Source organism: Fistularia commersonii, chromosome 8 (assembly GCF_037954325.1).
Source record: "Fistularia commersonii isolate RoL2024-O1a breed Wild chromosome 8, RoL_Fcom_v1.0, whole genome shotgun sequence".
In the NCBI taxonomy this organism is placed as follows: domain Eukaryota; kingdom Metazoa; phylum Chordata; class Actinopteri; order Syngnathiformes; family Fistulariidae; genus Fistularia; species Fistularia commersonii.
In genome coordinates, this window is record NC_141291.1 from 20,349,412 (window position 1) to 20,373,720 (window position 24,309).

Below are 24,309 nucleotides of genomic sequence, written 5' to 3' on the forward strand. Positions count from 1 at the left end.
TAAATAAAGCGCTTCAACCCAGATTCCTGCTCCGAGGTGTGGTTCCCTGCCCGAGTCCGCCCCCGCGTCCCATGACAGGAACAGTAAGCAGTTTTGTTTCGTGTTATTGTGTTCAGTTTTAACAACACAAAACAGTCGGCATGAACTGTGCTATGAATCTACTCCTGAAACACAGCTGTTAGCCATATTAGCCATGTATATTTGATTCAATGTACTGGAACATTTTCCACAACTGGTTCACAGATGTCAAGGGATGCTGTTTGCACCAAGAGACAAACAATAAACAAAGACAAACAATAAATTACACCAATGAAATTCCACACATTCTTGAAGTAGTTTACTACATTGTCTAGTGTTTTTAATTCTTGCCTGCTCCTTATGCCTACAGTAAAATATTAAAATGTTTTTATTTATTTATCTTTAATTTAAAACAACTCTCACCCCTGCTACATATTTTAATAAATTTGTATTGATTGTTTTTGGTTTGCAATATGATTGTATGATTTTCTTCAAATCCTCCTACCTAAAAAAAAACCTCATGTTTCCAATGGATTTTACTGACTCAAAACAACTGCCAGTGACAGCAATATATATCTTACTCTTCCTACACATAAGATTTATATACATTAGCATTACAATATTGTGATCATGATATTTGTTGGTGCATTTTCTATTTGAATCATGCAAAGAATATTCTGCTTAAGCCATGCAAAGTTTTTTTGTTTGTGTTTTATTAAGTGAAACAGGGATAATGTAGATATAATTTTTGAAGAAAATGTTTGAAGCAGAATGAAAAACAAAACAGTGGACTTCAAAAACATCCCCCCAAAACATCCCTTGATTTGTTCAAAAGGATCTGTCACTAAAGTCAAGAGGGAAAAAGATAAATTGTTGCTATTAGTGTCTGTGTGTGTGTGTCAGTTTGTGTATGTGTGTGAGTGCAGGTATGTGTGAGTGTAAGGCTCACAGCTGAGTGATTCCCCTCATGTCACTAAAGGGTAATTAGCCCTGGCGTGGCCTGTCATTGCTTTACAGGTCTTTTTAGTCCCAAGCCTCAGCTGGCCATGTCATCAGAATGGCAGAGCTCTGTCTGTTGGGAGGCAAGCAAGCAGTGGATGTCTATTTGTGGAGCCCTAAGGGGTCAGACTCAAATAATCAGTCTGTCATACCCTTCTCTCTGTGTTTCAATTGTCCCACAATTGCTTTGTCTCTGTTACACTACATAAGACAATGTCCATCCATCCATCCTCTACCTTTTATCCAGGGTCCAGTCATGGGGGCAGCAGCCGAAGCAGAGATGTCAAGTCTTCCCTCTTTCTGGCCATTTGGTGCAGCTCTTCCAGGGGGGGGATCTCAAGGCGTTCCTAGGCCAGCTGAGACACATAGTCTCTCCAGTGTGTCCTGGGTCTTCCTTGGGGCCTTTTCCACGTTGACATGCCCAGACCACCTTGACAGGAAGGCATTCTGACTGGATGCCCAATCCACCTCTTCTGACTCCTCATGGTAGAGGAGCAGCAACTTGACTCTGAGTCCCTCTCAGATGGCCGAACTCCTCACCCTATTTCTAAGGATAAGACAACCTAACAAGAAAAAGTAAATTCAGCCACTTAGATCCATGATCACTACCCACAGTTTGTGACCATAGGTGAGCGTAGGAACATAGATCAGCTGGTAAATTGAGAGCTTTGCCTTTTGGCACACCTTCATCACTGCAACAGACCAATGCAGAGTCTGCATCACTGCTGATGCTGCAGCAATCCGCCTGTCAGTCTCCTGCTCTATCCATCTCTTACTTGTGAGACCCCAAGTTACTTGAACTCCTCAGCGTCAGGCAGGACTTCATCCAAGATCTGGAAGGGATACCACCTGCTTCCATTTGAAAACAATGGTTCCAGATTTGGAGGTTCTGATTCTCATTCCATTCGCTTCACATTTGGCTACAAACCTCTCCACCAAGAGCTGAATATTATGGCAAAAAGAAGAGAACCAATCCTGAGGGCTCTAACCAGATCCCCTTGTCACCCTGGCTCCCCCTGGAAATTCTATTCATAAATGTTATGAACAGAATTTAAAGCAGACCTGGCAGAGACCAACCCTCACCGGAGACAAATCTGATTCACTCCTGGCAGTGTGGACCAAGTTCTGACACATACAGGGACCAAATGGCTTATATCACAGGATCTGGTACCCCAGATCTCTTGCCTGGTAGGTCCGATTCATGCATCCGTCTACCAATATATTCTCTATTCCTCCTTTGTGCATGACCAAACCATCTCAGTCTGGCCTCTCTAACCTTCTCTCCAAAACATCTAACATGTGCTGTTCCTCTGATAGACTCATTCTTGATCCTATCCATCCTGGTCACTCCCAAAGAGAACCTCAACATCTTCTTTTCCAACCACTTTCTCTGTATATACTCCTGCACTTCCTCATTCCACCACCAAGTCTCCTTATCTACTTTCCTTCCAGATGACACACTAAGTACTCCTCTACCTGTCTCCCTGATAACACTAGCTGTTGTTGTCCAATCATGTGGAAGCTCTCCCTGTCCACCCAGACCCTTTATCAACTCCTCCCTGAAAACCATGCAACACTCGTCCCTTTTCAGCTTCCACCACTTTGTCCTCTGCTCTGCCTTTGTCCTCTTCATCTTCCTTGTCACCAAAGTCATCCTACAAACCATGATCCTATGCTGTCTGGCAACACTCTCTCCTACAACTACTTTGCAGTCACTGATCTCTTTCAGGTTACCCTGTCTGTACAAGATGTAGTCTACCTGTGTGCTCCTACCTCCACCCTTATAAGTTACCCTATGTCCCTGTTTTTTCTGGAAGTAGGTGTTCACTACAGCCATTTCCATCCTTTTTGCAAAATCTACCACCATCTGTCCCTCTGCATTCCTATCCTGGATACCAAATCTGCCCATAATTTCTTCATTTCGCCCACATGTCCATTGAAGTCCAACAATTACCACTCTCTCATTTCTGGGAATAAACTGCATCAATTCATCCAACTCATTCCGGATCTTCTCCTTCTCTTCAAATTTACATCCCACTGCAGGGCATAGCCACTAACAACATTGAGCATCACACCTTCGATTTCCAGTTTTTGGCTCATAAGTCTATCTGACATTCTTTTCACCTCTAGGACGTATCTAACAAACTCCTCCTTCAAGATAACTCCTACTCCATTTCTCTTTTTGTCAGTACCATAATAGTACAACTCAAAGCCTGCTCCTAAGCTTCTAGCCTTACTACCTTTCCACCCGGTGTCCTGGACACACAGTATATTCACCTTTCTTCTCTGCATCATGTCGACCAACTCTACTTTTTCCTGTCATAGTCCTGATATTCAAAGTCCCTACTCTCAGTCCCAGGCACTTTCCTTCCCTCCTCTCTCTCTGCTTCCAAATCAAGTAATATTTGCAAAAGAGACGTCTTCATTTTGAGACCATGGCATTATTTTACAGTATTGGTCATTGTCTCCTGCCATCTCCCTGGAGGAAATCTGTAACATTGCATGTGGTCTCCCTTGATGTGCTGTTATGGTTTGAGTTCCTAACACTAACATTCCCCTAGTATTTATTTAACTTTATTATTAATTTATAACTTTATTTCTCAATTATTCATTCATTCATTTATTCATGTGCTTGTATAAATCTTTCTAATTGTTATTGATGCTGAGTGTGTTCGTCATGTCTCAACACCACCTAAAAAGATGAAGATATTTCTTACACATGAAAATTTTCAAGCTGATGTCATGACATACACATATGGTGAGTTTACCTGACTCCAAGAATGAACATTTTCATCATAATCACTTCATAAACACTATTATTTTGAGGAGATGAGTTCCTAACATTTAAATTAAATTCAAAACATTGTCACGATCTCCTCTCGGCAGCCGGGAGGAGACACGGCTGGGTCATATCAAGAATCGGCGCCAGCTGCAGCAGCGGCTAGCTGCCTCTAATCAAGATCCCTATAAAGGGCAGCGGCACGCTCTGCCTGGTGCCGGGGGATTGTGGATCCCCACGACCCCTGTCATGACCGGACCTCGCCGTGGTGCCTGGACTTCCCCTTTGCCCAACGACCCCCGTTACGACCGGACCCAGCCGGCCGGTGTAACATCGGACCCTGACCCCGCGAGACCCCCCTGTGGACCAGGCCCCCCCTGGACCTTCGGACCCTGACCTTGTGAGACCCCCTGGTAGACCACCGGACCCGGACCCTGCGAGACCCCGTTACGACCAGACCGAGCCGGCCGGTGTGACATCGGACCCCGACCCTGCGAAGACCCCGCATCCCGTGGTTAAAAATAAAATCCGAACATGTTCTAGCCTTGGTGTGGTTCCCTGCTCGAGTCTGCCCGACCCGTGACAAACATAACTGTATATACAGAATCTGCTACTATCTGCTGTGACAATTAACATTATATTAGAATGGCATCACATTCAAAATGAGAACCATCTAAAGGTTTCTATGACATACTATACCTATACTTTCTAGTATAGGTTTGGCAATATCTTCATGTAAATAGATAGGCTGCCAAAACAAAGACGATCTCTTATCAAAGTGTTGTTCAGAGATCACGCTACTCTGCAGAAAAAATGAAAAATAAATGTTGACTGAACAGTGGATTTGGTGCCAATACAAAAATCAACTATTCCTATGTTTTGTTGCTTTTTTTGTTTTTTACCTTGACTTTCAGGTAGGAGCAGGTTCAGAAATGTAAACCTGCCACGGACCATGACAAATTGAAAAGCTTTCCAATATCAAGATTCTCTTATAGAATGTGATGTTTACCTGATAATCATGCTAATTTAGCATTCTGAAACACTTGGCTTCAGATGAAAGAAGGCTAAATAACTGCAAAAAATCAATCACACAAAGATTTACACCAAGTGAACTGTGGTTCAGCCAAGACAGGCTTTTAGCTCTGCTCCCTCTTACAATCATTAAAATGTCATACACATCACATATTTACAAACCAGTGAAGCGAATCACATCATTTCTACGGGGGAAACCTTCACTCCATGCTGTCGGCACCATTTGAAATTGCACTGCTGAAATGAGGCAAAATATCAATCAAGAAATTTCTTCCAGCTGCTCCAACTGTCAGTGCAGCAGCCTCCTGCTGCCTCTATCATCATATATTTGTTAACCATTTACATTACTCTGTATATTGCTAACAAATTTCTCAAAGATGTAGTGGCACTTACAGGAAAATAATGTGAGGCAGTTAGGATGTTAATTTGGGGGGTCTGATGTATCCCTCTCAAATCCTCACAAAATAATCAAGGCTATATAATGGAGAAAATTGTAGATGACAGCTGAAAGCAATACTGAACCAATACTGACTGCTATTTACATTAATCCCTTAACAGTCGCAGTAAAAATCTACTATCAACACCCCTTTGCGATAGCAATGCTGATATCAGCGGGCTAGTTCCCAGACAGCCCTGCATCTGGAGTGTCTGTCAAGGCCTTAACATGTTGCAACTACTGCTGAATGGAGGACAATAAATCCATTACTTTAAACAATCAGACGCAGATGTGTCTTATTTTTAGGTGTTGTGTTCTGTCCATATACAAACGATTTGAAGACCCTAAAAAATGATCTTTAACCAGCTTCTGGTAGATCTTTACAGGGTAGAAATGTCATGCCATTTTTGTCATCACTATTATTTCACATATTGTGAATTCCAGTTATATTAATGGTGCTCACACACATTTTTCACCAGGTATGCAAAAAGAAAGCTGGAACCGGCGATGGCAAAGGTCAAGAATGACAGCACAGTATTTGACCAAGATGTGCAACATTAGGAGGATCATGGATTATTAATGAGAAGTTTGTCAGTTTGACAGAACACAGATATATGTTTTATCTGAGTGGCAAGTTCTGAAATTGCTGTCATTAGATCAATTTGTTTTACAAAAAGAGAGACTTTGACTAAACCTAGATTCAGTCAGCCTCCATGTTTCCTCTTCTCTCACTGAGTGTATCTGCTGTCACTTTTATGATGTTGGGTGAGTGTATGTATGTGTGCAATACCCAAGGTGGGAGCTGAGGGCCCATCTGTGGGCTTCCTCCTGAGCCTCTTGAGAGGGCCACAAAGGCTTCTAATTATCCCTGACCTTCTGGCTCTCCCTCCTTCTGCCTCCTACTCAGGCCCCCGTGGCTCACTCAGGTCTCCCATCTCCGCATGTACTCTGTCTCTGTGCTGTTTGCCCCTGTGCAAGTAAAAATAAACCCCTTTGCTTTGCTCCAGCCACTAATTGCTGGCACTGTTTGGTGCAAGGCAATCCCCAAGGTCAGTCAAGGAAAGGGATTGTAATAGCACTTGTGTATCTGTTGAGGCTTATGATAGGTGTATTGAATGGTACTGGTTTGACAGGTATAACTCTTAGTTTCAAGGTGCTCCATCAGGGGAAGAAAAAAGATGATTCTATATTTTGAACACCAGCAGTGTAGAACTGAGAAACAAGAAATGTGAGTTACATTTAAAAATTGACTTGTTTTTTTAAGTAATCATTTTAATATTGATCTTAAAATTAGTTAAGAGCTTTTGATGGTTGATTGACAAGGTATCTACAAACTTGAGCAATTCAGAGATGTTACCTTATTAAATTGGAAAACTGAAAAGGACTGTGGAATCTGAGTTAATCACTTGGAAGCATTAATTCTATAATGTTGTTTGCTACTCATAAAGCAACGAAAGCATTTCAATTTCAACATAGCCGGGAAACATAGTTGTTACTGACACCCTCGTATGATTATGAGGTTTACTATTGTAAGTTTCTCATGGTAATTCCATTTGCTGATTATATACAGTATTCTTATGTGTCGGGAGAAATGATAGGTGTCCTTCAAATGGATTCAGTGAAATTCATCTACATTCTGTCTGTGCGTTACTTCACACATACTGTACGTCCACTTGCAGAGCATTAGCCCCTCTTAAAAACATTCTGTAGACTTTAATTGTTTAACTTTCACTTATAAAGCTGAAAATGTTGAGCAAAATCCATTTTTGACAAAGCCAAAGCAGATGTGTTCACTTTACTGCCATGAATGAATGGTAAAAGTGAATGTGGGCTGTAATTAAGTCCTACTAATCGAATTTCACTTATTGACTTTCACACATTTAAAATTCAGAACTATTACTAAGTAAATGAGGGGCATTACAACTTGATTTGCAGCATTTCAGGATTCTGAACCACTTACCAGAAATGAGCATGGATGGAGTTTTTTCTAGTTAAACATAAAGCACATGTTCTTTGCACTTTCACATCCAACCAGACATTAAAATTTTGGATGCTTACCTGCTACCTGCTCAGCAACAAATAATAACGGGAATGTCCTGTGTTTCATAAGTGCTGAATTCAAAAATGCCCAGCAATCATCTGAACAGAAGCATCACCATGGAGTCTCTAATTACATGCCTCTCAATGGGAGGGGTGGAAATGGACATGACAGAATCCAGTGACACTGGAAAGCATATCAGCGCTTCTGCCCTTCAGTACATAATTACTGCACTGCCGCACTCTGTTTCCTGCTGAAACCTTGCACTCTTTGAGACAGAGTTGCCAAGGAAACCAAGAGTTAAATAAATGTACAGTTATATGAGAGGCTAAGGGATACTTTTGGATGGATGACTCACAGACCAGGATATATGATCATAAAAATAAGACATGTATTCTCCATTATCCATTTGTCACAAAGCACATATAAGGGATAATCAGGGGTTGGCAGAATAGCTCAGCATGTAACTCACACAAAAAAAAAAAAATCTGTATATCAAACCTTATTTGATATATATATTTGGCATTCAGCTTCTCTCCCTCTTGCTGTAACATCAAAGCACTACTTACAAAACTGAAATGAAATCCCTTTACGTGGCACATTCAAAAGATAGAACGTTAATGTTTTCCATGAACTTAAGATTAATGCAGATAAATAATACATGGGAAATTGAAGAAGTATCCCTTCAACCAAGCAACCAGGATTCAATCATGATTTTCATTTTCATACAGACTAAAGTTGGTGAGGACAAGGGTTTTTTGGCCAATTTAAGTGTCAGAGTCCACAGATTCTTATGTTCAAGACCGTGTACTTTTCAGCTTTTCTGTGTCCCTTGCTTACTCTATTGACCTGCTCTTTCTTACCTAATTGCATTCACCTGATCACCAGGGTTCAGGACCACTATAGATGCAATCCTCAGACTCAACCACTTGCCAGGTTTCCATAGCTGTCTCTGGTGGCATCATCACTGTCAGTGTCATTTTGTTGTTGTTGTTATCACCACCATAATCTTTATCCTTTCCAGCCTGGTTCTCTGTGATGTGAAAATGTCCAGCATTTCTTTTGCCCATCTTCTGGTCTTCTCTGTCTCTTACTCAATCTGCTTCTTCTGCTCTCTACATGAGTTTAATTGATTGGACTTTTCCTACTCTTTTCTAAATCCAATTGCCTGTTTAGACTACACCAGCAATAGACAGTAAAAGTCAATTGTACTTTGACCACTATACTGTAGTCATTGTGCTGCAGTCCAGAAACATTGTACCTTCTGGCCGTTAGCTCATTAACCTCAGTGGTTCTTCAACATTTGTATAAATGCATCTTTCCGAAGGAGATCTTTGCATAGCATTCATAGCAATGAAGGATGTCAGATGTAATTATATAGTTCAGCACCAGTGGTGAGGCTACCCTGGGTATACAGTTATTACCATTTTAATATAGTTCAACAGGACCTGATGTTGTTGATCTCAATTGAAGACTGCATTATAGATATATGGTAGGATTTCCGAGGTGATGACAGCTTCTGAGAACGTTGTCAAAATCTTCTTGTCTCGGCAACTGGACTTGAATTTCTTCACTTAAAGACGTTTCACTACTCATCCCAGAGGCTTCTTCAATTCTAGTGACCTATGGGGAGTCCTGAATATCACTGCTGGGTTTTTGGGCGGGTCTTGGTTATGGTGGCTTGTTGTGTAAATAGAAGAGTTGATCTGCAGAAGCTACATGTAAGGGGGGTTGTTATACTAATGGGGTGTCATTCATAGGAACAAAAGACCAACTTAGTGGGATTACCTGGATTGGAATGTGGAAAGGTAAACCTAAACAAAGGAGTGAAACCTGTTTGATCACATGAACTGCAGCTCATGTGGATGTTACCAGGGACTGGTTCTGGTGGTGGGCCCTTCCTGGTTGTCTGGAGGGTGCAGATGGGCATGGTGTGTGTGTGCAAATCCGTCTTGGTATTGATCTCAGTACAGCGTTGTATGTTTGTGACAGGTTGTGACTGAGGCACCCTTCTCTGTTCAGAGATGTTTTTTTCTGTTTTGACAAAGATGGCTACTTTGAATCCATTTCTTAAACCACCTGTCTTCGCTGTCCAGAATATAGACATCGCTGTCTTCAAAAGAATGGCCCTTGTTCTGCAGTTGTTGGTGGACCCCGGAGTCCTGTCCTGAAGTGGTGGCTCTCCTGTGTTGGGTCATCCGCATGCAGACGTCGTTTGGTTACTCCAATGTACATGTCATTACAATCCTCAGTGCCTCAGTTTTTGCCTCAGGGTGTTGTGAGGTTTGCGTCGGGATGTAATGGGGCTTGAAATGTACTGGTATATGGTGTTTGTTGAATATCCTTTGGAGTTTCTCGGCGTATGATGATGTTCTTTCATTTGTTGTTGTCTTCCTCCTGTTCTGTGTTCCTGCCTCTGGTGGTTTCTGATTTGGAGAAGGCCCAAATAGGGTAGCCACAGGATCTCAAGGCTTTCCTAACATTTTATACCTCAGTCTTGCTTCCTTCAGCGGTTGATGAGATGTTCTTGGCATGTTGGTGTAGCGTTTTGATTGCCCACAATTTGTGCTCAAGGGGGTGGTGTGAGTTGAAAAGTAGATACTGGTCGGTGTGTGCTGGTTTCCTATAAATCTTGATGTCCAGGCATCTGTCCTGTTGGATGTGAGCGCAACAGTCCAAGAAGGGGATGTTCTTCAGCAGTGACGTCCTCCCTTGTGAATTTGATGTGGGCGTCCATCATGTTGAGGTGAATGCTTCTACCTCATTCTTCTTGATCTTGAACCATGTGTCATCACCTACCTGAACCAGTGGGCTGCGGCGTTCCCTTGAATGAAGCGAAGGCCTTGCTCTCAACCTCCTCGATGTATAATTTCGCCACTATGGGGGATACAGGCAAGTCCATGGCACATCCATGTTTTTGCCGGTAGAAACTGCTGTTGAACTTAAAATAGGTGGTCTGTAGACACAGGTCCAGGAGGCGCAAAAGTGATCCGTGGAGAGTTTTGTTCTGTTTATTAAGGTGTCAAGAAGATTTTGACAAGAATTCACTATGACCTGGATGACAGAGAACCTCCACAGACATGTTACTAAGAAAGAACTACCCAAGAACAAAAGCAAACAGTTGTAAAGGAAAGGAGTTAATCAGATTGATACATGAAAAACTGTCAAGACTTTGTCAAATGTAATGTTTCACAATAGAGGCCCAGACTGACTGTAAATGGTCATTTATCAAAAGTGGAAAAAAATCAGTCGAGCAAAGTATTGCTTCATCTACACCAAGTGGACGATGTCTTTGAATTTTGGAAAATGCCAAATATGTGGCTCTTACAATTGATGGGAGACAATGTACCTCTTTATATTATGACCCCAAAAGTAAAAATTTAGAAATATGAAAATCTCTTTGTACTTACTTTGGGCTTTTTGTACCAATTACTGTGTTTGCTGTCTATGAGACAGTGGCTATATACTTGTGGACCACATTATAGACATTTAAAATAAAATTATGAAACACTACTCCGGTTCAAATGATTTCAATGTGCCTTTGCTATATGTTCATTTTTTTGAGCTAAATGCCACACATCATTATCACTATTTGCTCCAAAACTATTTGCTTTGTTTTTTTTTTCCGTGAACTGATTCTAGGTGTTTTATTCCTAGGAATGTATTTTATGTTTTTCAAGCCCTATTTACAGCAAACAAGAAAGCAACAGACAAAAAAGCTAGTTTCAAAGCTGCATGGGAACAAAAATGAGTGAAAAAAATACAATACCGATAAAAATGTCAAGTCAGATTTTATTTATATTCCAGCAAATTACAACAGCTTTCTCATTACACTGTGCAGTGGATATTTAAGCCACAACATTGTCGTCATCACATGCGACTGATTGGCACCAATCGTCCCTATCTGAGTTTCCTCAAAAAGCACGGTACCTACTACTCCAAGGTGTGTAGCAGATCTGATCGTTTGTTGTGATCTCCAGTGGTCTGTTCGGTGGTCTCTTGGGAGTCCGAGCCCGTAGGGATCTGCCCTTCATGGAAAAGTGGCAGTTTGCTGTGAGTCTCGTCTGAGTTACGGGCTGTATGAGGAGGTTGTTCTTGATGCTCCACTCAACAAAACTCCTGATCAGACCGCTGTACTTTTCCTTGTTGTCATTGTTGATACATCAAACCATGGAGTCATCGGAGAGCTTCTGGAGGTGGCAGGAACCAGAGTTGTACCGGAAGTTGGAGGTGAAGAGGGTGAAGAGGAAAGGAGACAGGACTTCTTGGGCACTCTTGTGCTGCACATGATGGCCTCGGAAACACAGCCATCCAACTTTACATACCGCAGCAGTCCTGTGAGGTAGTCCAGGATCCAGGCAGTGGCGTCCGCGTGATGTTGTGTACTCAGCAGTTTGTCCTTGGGGAGGGTGGGTTTGACACTGTTGAAGGCACTGGAGAAGTCAGTTGACTATTTTGATATCCTTCGAGTCCTTTGATGTCTAGTCTGATCAGTAGCTGGGGGTGAGTAAATTCATTTTGTGTAATAGTTCAGCTATATCAGTGATTATCCCTAAACTTTGTGTGTGATTATTGTGTTGTTGCTTGTTTCGTCCTTTGTTCGCCCCTGCACAGTACTTTGGTCTAGCTCCAGCTTTTCTATAGTTCTCTATAAATAAAATTGACGAAGATGATGATGATAATGATTATTCCCACGCTTCACTTTTTATCTTTGAGTGACCAGTTATCCTCCTTGTTCCCCTATCATCATCAATTATTCATCACTCCCTTCGAAAATAAATTAGCCCATTGAATACACCCAACTGATAAAGCATTACATAGTATCTATGTGGCTACTGAATCCTGCAGTTGCAACCATGAAAGTAGACACTGATCAAATATGACAACAAAAAACAACTGCATTGCTGTAAAAATACTAGAAAGGCAATGCGTCTGTATGGCCAACATAGCAAATATCAACATAGCAGAGGAACGCTTTTCAAAGGTTCATTCTCCTTACTGAACAAAAAGGTTAAAACCATGCTACAAACACCTCAGGTGATAATTAACAACCCAAACTGTCTTGTTTATGGTGCCGCCACTCTCTGGCTTCCTGTCATGCAAAAGAACAACACGGGTAAGTGCATCACATTTGCACCTGTATAGTACACCAGCATAAATGTGTGGGCTTTCAAGATTTTCATATCAGGAGGCCACCAAAGTTCTGACTGCCTAGGCAAAGGATGCTGGCAAGACTCTCCTGCAAGTCTCCCCACAACACGTCACATATCCCTGACCTAGCTGGTTTGATGTCCTTAGCATCTTTGGTGTCTGTAATAAAATCATTTAAGTGGTGTTGGACTTGGTGCTATTGACGGGGTTGGTCGGACGCTTACCCAGTAGGCTCTGTAGATGAGGCCCGAGGCTTGTATCCAGTCCTTGCCTCACTCTCTGCTGGGGTCAGTGTTTGATACGGCACCAACCATTCCTTTAGTACCTTCAAACAGCTCCTCTTTGTCAACCTGACCCGTACACAACTCTTGGGTTTTTCACGGGGTCTGACCAAGTGGCTCATCAGTTTACGGAAAAGGCCTTTCTTCCTTTCTCCTCTCCGGGAGCTAAACCTTCTCCACAACAGTTCATTGTTGTTTGGGCCTGGCCTCTGTGAGGGTTTACCTGGTTAGGTCCTGCTCAGTCTGTCTCACAGTTGGTAATCAAGGTAAAAGATAATCCAAGCCAGGCTCACCTTCCAACTCATTACAGAGGAGCATAAAAATGGGTCACTTCCTTACCGGCAGCAGGTATCACAGTGGTGAACGAAGCGCTCTACATGTCGGTGGCATCCTGGCCAGTAGAATCAAGTTCAAAGCTGTTAAGGGTCTTGGTGTCCCCAAAGTGACCAACCCCCACCGAGCAAAGAACCAGTCGGAGCACATGTAGTCGCATCTGCATTGCACAAGGAGCTGGGGGAGATCATGGTTGCCCGCAAAGGTCTTCAAAGCGGCAGTGGAGGAGGCCAACATGTGCTACAAGCCATGCCCACTGCAAAAAGAGGGCCTAGAGTCTCTGTGTCAAGCTCAGAGACTGCTGGTCATGACAGTTGTTGAAGATGAAAGAGAGCATGGTCATTGTGCTGGTCCTGCTGGAGCTGTTTGGGCTTTGTTCCCAAATTTGTTGGCTGTGGAGGAAACCTGGGAATCACCTGGACTGTCATTTGTGGGATTATCGCTGGCCAGTGTGTCACATAGGGCTGCTAATACCAGAGTCCCTTCCTCTGGCTCCTCCACACGTTGGCATGGTCAACACTGTACTTCCTTGCAGGGCCGTGGGGACAGTGCATCTGAGTTGTGGCAGTGCTGAACAGATCGTGGCAGATTTCAAAGTCATAGTCCTCCAAAGTATCCAGCCTAGGCCAGCTGCCCTTTTGGGTCTATGAAGTTAGGAAGACAGGTGAAGGAAGCATGGTCAGCACATAGGAGGATCTATTGTCCATAGAGGTATGGGCGCAGGTTGCATAGGCCCAGTACTTCGCAGCTGCTATCTTAGCTGGGTCGGTGGTCTCCCTAGCTTTGCTCACAACATTACTCAGGAAGGACAAATGGTGAGGAAGGCCCTTGGTCTATGGAGAACACAGTCTTGGGATGTGCCCTTGTCCTAACTCCACCTGCCAGTGGCCACTCCTGGGATTGAGGGAGCTGAACCAGCAGCACTCAGTGACGTATACAAATGATGGTCTCTAAAAGCTCTCTTCTGTCATAGTGAGGAAGCTTCATCATCATCTGCTGGTCTTCTGCTAACATCTGCAAAGTCTCATGCAGAACACCTCACAAAGAATTTGGAAAGGTTTTCTCAAAATTGTTCCCAGAGGCATGACACTTCTGACAAAAATGTGTCAAGCCAAGGTGGCCACAGGCAAATGGAGCAGGGAAACCACTTTTTCAAGTGTCATGTTTTTTAAAGAATGCTTAGATTAAAAACTAAGCAACAAACAGAAAAACAGATGGTGATTAAGAACATAAGTGGTCTCAATTAACAGTCATCACATTCTGCCATCCCGCCATTCAAAGGTACAGCATGGGTTGGTGCAGCACAAGTGCACCTGTAAAGGAATGCAGCCTCAGGGCGGCACTGGCCTATGTCTCCCCAAGCCTGCCTTGGGGGGACACGGAGCAGTGTCTCCCTGTGCCGGTCCCAAGCCCGGATAAATGCAAAGGGTTGCGTCAGGAAGGGCATCCGGCATAAAACTTTTGCCAAAACCAAAAATGCGAGTCAACCAAAACTATACCATACCGGATCGGTCGCGGACCGGGTTAACAACGACCGCCATTGGTACTGATGACCTACAGGTTACTAATGGAAATTGGGCTACTGTGGGTCTAAGAACAAGAACAAGAAGAAGAGGAGGAGTGCATGTTCGGAAGCAGAGAGAGAGGAGGAAAGGAAAGAGTCTGGGACTGACAGTAGGGACTTTGAATATTGGGACTATGACAGGAAAAGGTAGAGAGTTGGTCGACATAATGCAGAGAAGGAAGGTGGATATACTGTGTGTCCAGGAGACCAGGTGGAAAGGTGGTAAGGCTAGAAGCTTAGGAGCAGGCTTTAAGTTGTACTATTATGGTACTGACAAGACGAGAAATAGAGTAGGAGTTATCTTGAAGGAGGGGTTTGTTAGGAACGTCCTAGAGGTGAAAAGAATGTCAGATAGACTTATGAGTCTGAAACTGGAAATTGAAGGTGTGATGCTCAATGTTGTTAGCGGCTATGCCCCACAGGTGGGATGTGAATCTGAAGAGAAGGAGAAGTTCTGGAATGAGTTAGATGAAGTGATGCAGAATACTCCCAGAAATGAGAGAGTGGTCATTGGTGCAGACTTCAATGGACATGTTGGTGAAGGCAATAGAGGGGATGAAGAAGTGATGGGCAGATTTGGGATACAGGATAGGAATGCAGAGGGACAGATGGTGGTAGATTTTGCAAAAAGGATGGAAATGGCTGTAGTGAACACCTTTTTCCAGAAAAAACAGGAACATAGGGTAACTTATAAGAGCAGAGGTAGGAGCACGCAGGTAGACTACATCTTGTATAGACAAGGTAACCTGAAAGAGATCAGTGACTGCAAAGTAGTTGTAGGTGAGAGTGTAGCCAGACAGCATAGGATGGTGGTTTGTAGGATGACTCTGGTGACAAGGAAGATGAAGAGGAAAATGTCAGAGCAGAGGACAAAATGGTGGAAGCTGAAAAGGGATGAGTGTTGCATGGTTTTCAGGGAGGAGTTGAGAAAGGGTCTGGGTGGTCAGGGTGAGCTTCCAGATGATTGGACAACAACAGCTAGTGTTATCAGGGACACAGGTAGAAGAGTACTTGGTGTGTCATCTGGAAGGAAAGTAGATAAGGAGACTTGGTGGTGGAATGAGGAAGTGCAGGAGTGTAACCAGAGAAAGCGGTTAGCGAAGAAGAAGTGGGATACTGAGAGGACTGAAGAGAACAGACAGGAGTTCAGGGAGATGCGGCGAAAGGTAAAGATAGAGGTAGCAAAGGCAAAACAAAGGGCTTATGATGACTTGTATGCTCGGTTGGATAGTAAGGAGGGTGAGAATGATCTATACAGGTTGGCGAAACAGAGAGATAGAGATGGAAAGGATGTACAACAGGTCCGGGTGATTAAGGACAGAGAGGGAAATGTATTGACAGATGCTAGAAGAGTGATGGGAAGACGGAAAGAGTACTTTGAAGAGCTGATGAATGTGGAAAATGAAAGAGAGGCAAGGGTAGAAGAGGTGATTATTGTAGACCACAAAGTAGCACAAATTAGTAAAAGTGAAGTGAGGAAGGCATTGAAGAGGATGAAGAGTGGAAAAGCAGTTGATCCTGATGATATACCGGTGGAGGTGTGGAAGTGTCTAGGAGAGGCAGCGGTAGATTTCCCGACTGGAAAATCAACAGGATCTTAGAGAGTGAGATGATGCCTGAAGAATGGAGACAAAGTGTGATGGTGCCTGTTTTTAAGAATAAAGGGGATGTGCAGAATTGTGGCAACTATAGAGGGATTGAGTTGATGAGCCATACAATGAAGTTATGGGAAAGAGTAGTGGAAACTAGACTGAGAGCAGATGTCAGCATTTGTGAACCGCAGTATGGCTTCATGCCTAGGAAGAGTACCACAGATGCAGTATTTGCGTTGAGAATGCTAATAGAAAAGTACAGAGAAGGCCAGAGGGAGTTGCATTGCGTTTTTGTAGACCTAGAAAAAGCATATGACAGGGTGCCAAGAGAGGAGCTCTGGTATTGTATGAGGAAGTCTGGAGTGGCAGAGAAGTATGTTAGACTGGTGCAGGACATGTATGCTAGCTGTGAGACACTGGTACGGTGTGCTGTAGGGGTAACCGAGAAGTTCAAGGTGGAGGTGGGACTCCATCAGGGATCAGCTCTGAGCCCCTTCTTGTTCGCAATGGTGATGGATAGGCCGACAGATGAGGTTAGACAGGAATCCCCATGGACCATGATGTTTGCGGATGACATTGTGATCTGTAGTGAGAGCAGACAACAGGTAGAGGAAAATCTAGAGAAGTGGAGGTATGCTCTGGAAAGGAGAGGAATGAAAGTTAGTCGCAGCAAGACAGAATATATGTGTGTGAATGAGAGGAACTCGGGTAGAACGGTGAGGCTACAGGGAGTGGAGATCAAGAAGCTGGAGGATTTCAGGTACTTAGGGTCAACAGTCCAGAGCAACGGAGAGTGTGGAAAAGAGGTGAAGAGACGGGTCCAAGCAGGTTGGAATAGGTGGAGAAAAGTGTCAGGGGTACTATGTGATAGAAGACTTTCAGCCAGAATAAAAGGAAAGGTGTACAAGACAGTGGTGAGACCAGCGATGATGTATGGACTAGAAACTGTTACAATGACCAAAAGACAGCAGGCAGAACAAGAGGTTGCAGAGATGAAGATGTTGAGGTTCTCTTTGGGAGTGACCAGGATGGATAGGATCAGGAATGAGTCTATCAGAGGGACGGCACATGTTCGATGTTTTGGAGAGAAGGTCAGAGAAGCCAGACTGAGATGGTTCAGTCATGTACAGAGAAGAGATAGTGAATATATTGGTAGACGGATGCTGGAATTGGAGCTGCCAGGCAAGAGGTCTCGAGGAAGACCAAAGAGAAGATTTATGGACGTAGTGAGAGAGGATATGAAGGTAGTTGGTGTGAGAGAGGAAGATACAGAGAATAGGGTTAGATGGAGAGAGTTGACTCACTGTGGCGACCCCTGACGGGAAAAGCCGAAAGAAGAAGAAGAAGAAGAAGAAGAAGATGTGCACCTGTAAAGGATACCCACATAAACACCTAGGCTTTCGAACTGTGAAACTGCAAGAGGCCAACAAAGTTCAAACTGCCAAAGTAAAGGATGTGGAGAAGACTCCTGCAAATCTCCCCACAACAAGGCATCGTATTACGACAAAATCAAGAGCACAAAGTTCTAATGCTGGACATTTGGTTTTGAGTTGTAGTTATTTGTGTTTACTGGCTTCACAGGGATCAAAGATGCTCCTCCAGTTCTTTAGCAAATGTTCTTCGGGAACACATCTGAATGTATTTGCGATGGTGGATACTTCTCAAAATCACAAGCAAGCAGACACATACCCATACAAATTTTTTCAAGGCTTACTGTTCAGCTAAAACGTCTAAGACATCTGTATCCATTTATCTCAAGACAGTTTGTGATGACAGATTTGTCTTTCTTTCATCTACCAATCTCAGAAAAAAGATGGGCCAGGCTGTACCAGAGTGGGGTGCAGTTGTGCACTTTATTGAACTCTGTTATGTATTTTGGCTAATATTACTATGTAATATATAATATACATATTATATATGATTGTAATTGTATGTTAATTGTTGTGCAATATTCAAAAATGTGACTTTAATGACTAAGAGATTTTTAACCTATAACTGGTTGAAGTGGAGTCCTCTATGATGCTTCTTTATTTAGTGAAGTCATGAGATGCTCCTGACTCTTCAAAAGTATCCCCTCATCCATCCCCTAACAAGGTGTGATTCTATATATACAATTAATCATTGTGTGATGGTCATTGATAGACCGCACAGGTTCCATACAGCTCACAGCAGCATGCCGGCAGATAATTTGGTTCGTGTGCCGATGGGGGAATTTGGCTGACAGGGTGGAGGTGCTTCGCTTTTTATTGTCGTTGACGGGTCACTTCGGTGGCAAAAAGGTGCCATCAAGGAAAAAGAGAGCATTTGTTGTGTTCCAGCCTTAATTGGGCCTGTCCAACCTGTTCCGCATCATGGGGATGACGGACAAGCCATGATCTAGGTGCCCCGTTAAATCCCTTTATATATCATTGAAATGTGTTACATTTTAATATCCTTGGTGGCATCCTGCTGTTTACGTATTATTGAAATGCCCATTTGGTACTTCATAGCCTTTTAGGTCATACTTGTGTATGTTAATTATGTGTTTCCCCTTTATGTGGTAATGGTGCTGACTGCCTCCTATATGTAGGTCTGCCTACCTCATATGTTGCGGAGAGACGGTTTGTTTTTATTTTGCCTGCTATGTTTGTCCTTGCTACTATTTGGTCTCTGCTTTCATTAGAAACAGAGCAAGTTAATTTTTAGTCTGGTGCTTGATTTTGTCCAATGCCCTTTTACCCTTGCTGCATAGTTGTTCTCTGTTCATATCGGAAACTTAACAAGTTTTGTTTTTGGGACATGTTGACAGTTTTACCTCGGTTTCTGGTAATAAAACATTTTACAGGAATGTCTTCTGTGCCTCTGCATTTTTGGCCTGATCCAGCATCACCTAGCGGTGTCCGCTCGCCCATCCCCTCACACGTTATTTGCACTGTTAATCCTATCCCCAAGGTCATTGGTTAGCTGGCCCAGTTAACATTTGGGGAAATGGTAACCAGTCAATCACAGGACCAGACAATTAGTGGTACAGTCATTCTCTTCTTGTATTCTCTCATAAATCCAATTTATACTATTCAGTTTACCCACTTAAACAATCTGTCTTTCCACCTGTCATCAACCACCAGCTGAGCAGGCTGACTAACCTGGTGTTTCTGCATTGAATATTGTCTTCTCACAGAGTCACCAGTAAAGATTCCAAGCCCCTGCCCTGAGTCAATGATGCCCCTGACTACATCACCCGATCCTGCTCATTCAGCTCCCTCAACCTCAGGAGTGACTACTGGCAGGATAGGCTACTGTAGAACCAGAGCAGGCCCCAAGACTGCTTTTTCCATAGGCCATGGACTTGGCAAATGAAACAGCAAAAAAAACAGGTGGAATAGTGATATACATTTAACAGTAGTTGATACAAAGAGATGCATATAGTTCAATGATAGTAAATCAAAGGGATTTTAAAAATACATAGGATCCCTGACACATTTTTAATGTAGCCTGTAAGGTGAGTATTCACTAGGGTATTAAAAATTAACTGTTGGGGTGAGAGTATATATCTGTATTAATTAGCATTATGCTTGTTAGTTTATATTGGACCGTAGCTAATTTAATTTCTGATGCTACTTCTAAAATTTCTCTCTTTCACCTATGGAAAAAGCAGTCTTGGGGGCTGCTCTGGTTCTACGTACAGTAGCCTGTCCTGAGAGAGAGAGAGAGAGAGAGAGAGAGAGAGAGAGAGAGAGAGAGAGAGAGAGAGAGAGAGAGAGAGAGAGAGAGAGAGAGAGAGAGAGAGAGAGAGATCATTTCTGTTATCTCACTTGGTGAAGTCTAAAATTAAACTCAACTTTCTGATGACCTTTAACTTTTGCTTCCCCTTGTTAAGCTGTCCAGTTGCCAGAACCAGCCTCTGACTACTATCCTTACACTCAGATTTTTTTTTGGATTACAGCCACTGATCCCCTACATGTCAACACAGCATCAGGTGTGTAGCTGTATTTCCACTCATTCCTTGCCCACCTTAAATTTTCAATCACCTGAATACAGGCTGTTTAGCAGTGGGGGCTGGCCGAACGTTACCACTTTGCCAGATTTCTGAAAAAAGGTCTCCTCACCCCTTTGGCACAGACCTTTAATTGCCATCTGGTGCCTACACAGTGTGTGCCAGGCACTCATCAAGCCTGTGTGAAAGACTAACCCCCCTCCCTGTCCCCCTATAGAAGTTTCCAGCCAGGTCCAAACAAACGGGACTCAAAAGAGGCAGCAAGCTGTAGTTGCTGAGAGTCTGATTGTAGGGACACAAGGGGACAAATAAGTTAAATTGCGGAGACAAAACTGTAATGTTTAAAATAAATGATGGCCAGTTAGACAGATTGTCACATGGCAAGAAAAACAAGAATGTCAATGGACATACAGTCAAGCAACCAGAGTTTGCTTTATCTTGACTTCTCACATAAGTAGTTGAAGAGGAACAGATGTGTCACTGAGACAGACAGTCTCAGGTAGAAACCATCATCAGTCATTTGTCAATCAGCGTTGGACTGAAAGAAAACTTCCCGTCCAGGCAGCTGAGCCAGAGAGGACAAAATTTATTTGACTGATGCTATTTCATTGGACCTTTGACTCCTACTCAGTAAATCCATCAATTCTTCAGTTCATCAACTCAGACTTTAAATTAAATGGTTGGCGGTTATTTTGTTGCATAACAGCAGACATCTCCATTGGTAGTGTATTGAGACCTCCATTATTCCTGCCCATCTATTTCAAATTAGTTGCCACTGAGTACATCAAAACAGCATCATGTCTGCAAATATAATATACCACAATCTAAAGACAATCTTACCCAAATTAGGAAAGGTGTTTAACAGTAAACAATATTGCATTGTGGTCAATTCAAGGGATTAGTTTGAGAGGGGGGGGTCACTCTTTTTAATTCCCTTCATCTGTTGTGAGGCCACATCAGAACCTAGAAACCCAAGTTCAAAGCTCGATTTTAATGCTGGTCAATTAGTCTGTGGTTTGTTTTGGGCCATTGAGACTTGGGCATGAAAACGGATGTTGTTTGGGTTATGCAAATTATACACTTGTTTAAAGGGTGTGCGGGAATGAAAAACCACAAACTTCCTGGCACTAGAAATTTTTGTCTTGAGCATGAGGTTCCCTCTCATTGACATCAAGGGTAACATAATGCTGGAGAGAATATTTGGCTAACTCCTGGTGGCTCTAGGCTGGGACATTGCTTGTATTTTCAGACCTTTTGTCAGGTTTACTGTCAATGGATTAACAATCAAGTCATCGTCTTCTTAGTGGCACATGAACCCTTTTCTGTGTTCATTAACTTTTTTTGTGTTTTATTAGCGGTCTTAAATACCACCTAACATCACAGAGCCTTGAAATAGTGTTACCACATATGTAGCAGCAGAAGCCTCCCCCCTGTGCTCAACAGGAAACACAGCAAGATACCACAGTCCTGGCATGGGCTACCTTGTACTACCAGCTTTGTATCTAACCTCCTCTTCAGAGATTAAAAAGAAAAAGGCCATATGCATATGCCAGCTATACTCACATCCTTCCAAATAAATGTCACAACAACCCTTCCACCCCCAATCCTCTTTTTAGATAAAAGCAAGCACAGATGAAAGCCAGCAAGAAAATATGGTTTCTATCAGTTTGGCTGATTGGATGAAGCATCATCTGTTGATGCCAGTGAAACCCACAGTTGACCTTATTTTCAGAAAGCCAGTCAGGGCCATGCCCAACCCAATTTCAAAGTGGTACAGATGGAGGTCTCTATATTCTGTACTCCGTTATTGATGACACTTTAAATGAAAGAACTAACACAGAATATGAAATCAACAAACAAAATGTAGAGGCTTTTGTTAAGACATGGTGAACTGTTGCTCTTACCTCCCCTCTAAGTTAGCCTATGATCCTGTTTTTTTCTGGAAAAAGGTGTTCACATACTGTTTCCATCCTTTTGGCAAAATCTACCACCATCCCTCTGCATTCCTACCCTGTATACCAAATCTGCCCATCACTTCTTCATCCCCTCTATTGCCTTCTATTGCCTTCTATTGCCTCTATTGCCTTCACCAACATGTCCATTGAAGTCTGCACCAATTACCACTCTTTCATTTCTGGGGATATTCTGCATCACTTGATGTAGTCTACCTGCGTGTTCCTACCTCTGCTCTTATAAGTTACCCTATGTTCCTGTTTTTTTCTGGAAGTAGGTGTTCACTACAGCCATTTCCATCCTTTCTGCAAAATCTACCACCATCTGTCCCTCTGCATTCCTATCCTGGATACCAAATCTGCCCATCACTTCTTCATTTCACCTACATGTCCATTGAAGTCTGCACCAATTACCACTCTCTCATTTCTGGGAATATTCTGGATCACTTCATCTAACTCATTCCAGAACTTCTCCTTCTCTTCAAATTCCCATCCAACCTGCAGGGCATAGCCACTTACAACATTGAGCATCACAGCTTCAATTTCCATTTTCGGACTCATGAGTCTATCTGACATTCTTTTCACCTCCAGAACATTCCTAACAAACTCCTCCTATAAGATAACTCCTACTCAGTTTCTCTTCTCGTTAGTACCATCTTCTAAACACGCCTTCCTCCTCTCCGTCTTTGACCTACAGTAGCCCAGTTTCCATTGGTTCCATGTAGGTCATTGGTACCAATGGCAGTCGTTCTGGTTATTATGGTTGATTCGCATGTTTGGGTTTGGCAAAAGTTTTACGCCGTTTTACTTCCTGACGCAACCCTCTGCATTTTTCCGGGCTTGGGGCCGACTCAGGGAGACACTGCTCCGAGTCCCCCGAGGCTGGCTTGAGGCGGCACCGGCCGGTGCCTACCTGAGGCTGCATTGCCACAGATACCTCACCCCACACCTAATTCATGGCCACAGTGCATGTGTGTGTTTTAGGTTTTAAGGCCATTACACTGTGGACTCTATAAAGAGTAATGGTTTTAGAAGTTTGGTGAGTTGATATCAGATTGAGTTTGTTTGCTTGAGTCAGGAGGAACTTAAAGACTGAGGGTTTGTCACGATGACTCGACGACTCGAGCAGGGAACCACACTTCGGGGCAGAGATGGGTTGAAAGCGCTTTTATTTGGTTGAAGTGGCAGAACGGGATGGGTTGCAGACAGGACGGGTTGCAGACGGGGCTGGTTGCAGACGGAGCAGTACAGGTTACAGACAGGACGAGTTGCAGACTGGACGGGATGCAGACGGGACTGCAGAGGTTGGGCCTCACCAGTACGGGTTACAGACAGGACGAGTTGCAGACTGGACGGGATGCAGACAGAACTGCAGACTGGACGGGATGCAGACGGGACGGGTTGCAGACAGACCTGCAGAGGCTGGGCCTCACCAGTACGGGATGCAGACTGGACGGGTTGCAGACTGGACAGTACGAGATGTAGACTGGATGGGTTGCGGGAGGGAACAGAGGTCACGCCGGCCGACTGGGCCCGGCCGTGACTCGGGAAGGGAACAGAGGTCACGCCGGCCGACGGCCCGGCCGTGACTCAGGAAGGGAACAGAGGTCACGCCGGCCGACTGGGCCCGGCCGTGACTCAGGAAGGGAACAGAGGTCACGCCGGCCGACTGGGCCCGGCCGTGACTCAGGAAGGGAACAGAGGTCACGCCGGCCGACTGGGCCCGGCCGTGACTCAGGAAGGGAACAGAGGTCACGCCGGCCCGGCCGTGACTCAGGAAGGGAACAGAGGTCACACCTGGGGTCCGGTCGTGGCAAGGAATGTGGTCCAGTGCTGGCAAGGAATGAGGCGAGGGTGAGGGCCACAATCCCCCGGCGCCAGGCAGAGAGTGCCGCTGCCCTTTATAGGGATCTTGATTGGCGGCATCTGCTGCAGCTGGCGCCGATTGCAATGGGGATCAGGTGTGAACCCTGACAGGGTTTCATTAAGAGAAAGGAGCAAATAATGCATACACATTGCAATTGCCCATACTAGATGGAAGCTGGTCACCTTAATTCTCAAACAGTAAGTCAATTGTAAAAATTGATCAGTTTTTTAATCTGTTTTTATGAAATTGGTACAGTTTTTAGATCTACCACCATAACTACCTGCTTGGAGACTT